The following is a 4,346-nucleotide window of genomic DNA, read 5'->3' as shown; positions in this document are numbered from 1 at the left end:
TGCCTCTAGCCCGGCATAGTATTTAATGTGTATAGCCCTGAAATCCTATGCAATTACCATCATAATTTTATCCCAGTCAAAGTGCCTCTTGCCCGGCATAGTATTTAATGTGTATACCCCTGAAATCCTATGCAATTACCATCATAATTTTATCCCAGCTTACCCTATCCAATGTCGCCATCATGTGGACAAATCCAGATGGTGCGGGAATTTTTAAAATTGTATCCCAGTCAAAGTGCCTCTAGCCCGGCATAGTATTTAATGTGTATAGCCCTGAAATCCTATGCAATTACCACTCTATGGCACTTATGGAAGTGCCAAGTGCCAAATGCCAAGTGCCAAATCCCAAGTGCCAAGTGCCACAGGGCTCCAGGGGGGCAGTGCACACCTAATGTTACCCCGGTCAGAGTGCCTCTTGCCCGGCATAGTATTTAATGTGTGTAGCCCTTTATTCTTTAAAAATGACCCAGTCAGGGGTCTGGCACCTATGGCACTTATGAAAGGTTTAAAGTGCCAAGTGCCAAGTGCCAAGTGCCACAGGGCTCCAGGGGGGCAGTGCACACCTAATGTTACCCCGGTCAGAGTGCCTCTTGCCCGGCATAGTATTTAATGTGTGTAGCCCTTTATTCTTTAAAAATGACCCAGTCAGGGGTCTGGCACCTATGGCACTTATGAAAGGTTTAAAGTGCCAAGTGCCAAGTGCCAAGTGCCACAGGGCTCCAGGGGGGCAGTGCACACCTAATGTTACCCCGGTCAGAGTGCCTCTTGCCCGGCATAGTATTTAATGTGTGTAGCCCTTTATTCTTTAAAAATGACCCAGTCAGGGGTCTGGCACCTATGGCACTTATGAAAGGTTTAAAGTGCCAAGTGCCAAGTGCCAAGTGCCACAGGGCTCCAGGGGGGCAGTGCACACCTAATGTTACCCCGGTCAGAGTGCCTCTTGCCCGGCATAGTATTTAATGTGTGTAGCCCTTTATTCTTTAAAAATGACCCAGTCAGGGGTCTGGCACCTATGGCACTTATGAAAGGTTTAAAGTGCCAAGTGCCAAGTGCCAAGTGCCACAGGGCTCCAGGGGGGCAGTGCACACCTAATGTTACCCCGGTCAGAGTGCCTCTTGCCCGGCATAGTATTTAATGTGTGTAGCCCTTTATTCTTTAAAAATGACCCAGTCAGGGGTCTGGCACCTATGGCACTTATGAAAGGTTTAAAGTGCCAAGTGCCAAGTGCCAAGTGCCACAGGGCTCCAGGGGGGCAGTGCACACCTAATGTTACCCCGGTCAGAGTGCCTCTTGCCCGGCATAGTATTTAATGTGTGTAGCCCTTTATTCTTTAAAAATGACCCAGTCAGGGGTCTGGCACCTATGGCACTTATGAAAGGTTTAAAGTGCCAAGTGCCAAGTGCCAAGTGCCACAGGGCTCCAGGGGGGCAGTGCACACCTAATGTTACCCCGGTCAGAGTGCCTCTTGCCCGGCATAGTATTTAATGTGTGTAGCCCTTTATTCTTTAAAAATGACCCAGTCAGGGGTCTGGCACCTATGGCACTTATGAAAGGTTTAAAGTGCCAAGTGCCAAGTGCCAAGTGCCACAGGGCTCCAGGGGGGCAGTGCACACCTAATGTTACCCCGGTCAGAGTGCCTCTTGCCCGGCATAGTATTTAATGTGTGTAGCCCTTTATTCTTTAAAAATGACCCAGTCAGGGGTCTGGCACCTATGGCACTTATGAAAGGTTTAAAGTGCCAAGTGCCAAGTGCCAAGTGCCACAGGGCTCCAGGGGGGCAGTGCACACCTAATGTTACCCCGGTCAGAGTGCCTCTTGCCCGGCATAGTATTTAATGTGTGTAGCCCTTTATTCTTTAAAAATGACCCAGTCAGGGGTCTGGCACCTATGGCACTTATGAAAGGTTTAAAGTGCCAAGTGCCAAGTGCCAAGTGCCACAGGGCTCCAGGGGGGCAGTGCACACCTAATGTTACCCCGGTCAGAGTGCCTCTTGCCCGGCATAGTATTTAATGTGTGTAGCCCTTTATTCTTTAAAAATGACCCAGTCAGGGGTCTGGCACCTATGGCACTTATGAAAGGTTTAAAGTGCCAAGTGCCAAGTGCCAAGTGCCACAGGGCTCCAGGGGGGCAGTGCACACCTAATGTTACCCCGGTCAGAGTGCCTCTTGCCCGGCATAGTATTTAATGTGTGTAGCCCTTTATTCTTTAAAAATGACCCAGTCAGGGGTCTGGCACCTATGGCACTTATGAAAGGTTTAAAGTGCCAAGTGCCAAGTGCCAAGTGCCACAGGGCTCCAGGGGGGCAGTGCACACCTAATGTTACCCCGGTCAGAGTGCCTCTTGCCCGGCATAGTATTTAATGTGTGTAGCCCTTTATTCTTTAAAAATGACCCAGTCAGGGGTCTGGCACCTATGGCACTTATGAAAGGTTTAAAGTGCCAAGTGCCAAGTGCCAAGTGCCACAGGGCTCCAGGGGGGCAGTGCACACCTAATGTTACCCCGGTCAGAGTGCCTCTTGCCCGGCATAGTATTTAATGTGTGTAGCCCTTTATTCTTTAAAAATGACCCAGTCAGGGGTCTGGCACCTATGGCACTTATGAAAGGTTTAAAGTGCCAAGTGCCAAGTGCCAAGTGCCACAGGGCTCCAGGGGGGCAGTGCACACCTAATGTTACCCCGGTCAGAGTGCCTCTTGCCCGGCATAGTATTTAATGTGTGTAGCCCTTTATTCTTTAAAAATGACCCAGTCAGGGGTCTGGCACCTATGGCACTTATGAAAGGTTTAAAGTGCCAAGTGCCAAGTGCCAAGTGCCACAGGGCTCCAGGGGGGCAGTGCACACATAATGTTACCCCAGTCAGAGTGCCTCTTGCCCGGCATAGTATGTAATGTGTATACCCCTGAAATCCTATGCAATTACCCACAAAATTGTATCCCGGTCAAAGTGCCTCTAGCCCGGCATAGTATTTAATGTGTATAGCCCTGAAATCCTAAGTGCTTCTAGCTTACCCTATCCAATGTTGCCATCATGTGGACACTCACAGGTGGTTCGGGAATGATGTTCTAGCCCGGCATAGTATTTCTTGAAATCCTATGCAATTACCATTCCGTTCTAGCCCGGCATAGTATTTCATGAAATCCTATGCAATTACCATTCTATGACACTTATGGAAGTGCCAAGTGGCTCCATGGGCAGTGCACACGTAATTGTATCCCAGTCAAAGTGCCTCTAGCCCGGCATAGTATTTAATGTGTATAGCCCTAGGCATTACGGCATTCTGGCATTAACAACGACCTTGTTAGGGTTAGGGTAAGGGTTAGGGTAAGGGCATTACGGTATTCTGGCATTCTGGTAAGGGTTAGGCATTACGGCATGGGTTAGGCATTACGGCATGGGTTAGGCATTACGGCATGGGTTAGGGTTAATTATGGTACTTACCTTGTCATTGAAATCCGATCACCTCACCTGGGTCTCGAACCCCGATCTCCTGAGTGATAGTCGGGCGCTCTACACACTGAGCCAAGCACACTCCTGGGAGTAGAGCAGAAACTAGGTTGCCTTGGCCTTTCAAGACCTTCTTTAGGGGGGTAAAATGAGAGCAGTGAGTTCCCGTCACATGGGACTCGAACAGCCTCGAACATGATCGCTGGCTTAGGTCGTTCGGTGCTGTACCACCGCCATCAGTGTCCTGGGAGTTTAGCAGAAACTAGGTTGCCTTGGCCTTTCAAGACCTTCTTTAGGGGGGGTAAAATGAGAGCAATTAGTGTGCCTCACCTGGGTCTCGAACCCCGGTCTCCTGAGTGATAGTCGGGGGCTCTACACACTGAGCCAAGCACACTCATGGGAGTAGAGCAGAAACTAGGTTGCCTTGGCCTTTCAAGACCTTCTTTAGGGGGGGTAAAATGAGAGCAATTAGTGTGCCTCACCTGGGTCTCGAACCCCGGTCTCCTGAGTGATAGTCGGGGGCTCTACACACTGAGCCAAGCACACTCATGGGAGTAGAGCAGAAACTAGGTTGCCTTGGCCTTTCAAGACCTTCTTTAGGGGGGGTAAAATGAGAGCAATTAGTGTGCCTCACCTGGGTCTCGAACCCCGGTCTCCTGAGTGATAGTCGGGGGCTCTACACACTGAGCCAAGCACACTCATGGGAGTAGAGCAGAAACTAGGTTGCCTTGGCCTTTCAAGACCTTCTTTAGGGGGGGTAAAATGAGAGCAATTAGTGTGCCTCACCTGGGTCTCGAACCCCGGTCTCCTGAGTGATAGTCGGGGGCTCTACACACTGAGCCAAGCACACTCATGGGAGTAGAGCAGAAACTAGGTTGCCTTGGCCTTTCAAGACCTTCTTTAGG

This window comes from Salvelinus namaycush, unplaced genomic scaffold (genome assembly GCF_016432855.1).
Source record: "Salvelinus namaycush isolate Seneca unplaced genomic scaffold, SaNama_1.0 Scaffold1044, whole genome shotgun sequence".
Lineage (NCBI taxonomy): Eukaryota > Metazoa > Chordata > Actinopteri > Salmoniformes > Salmonidae > Salvelinus > Salvelinus namaycush.
The sequence above is the reverse complement of the archived record's forward strand: the minus strand, read 5'-3'. Positions refer to the sequence as shown.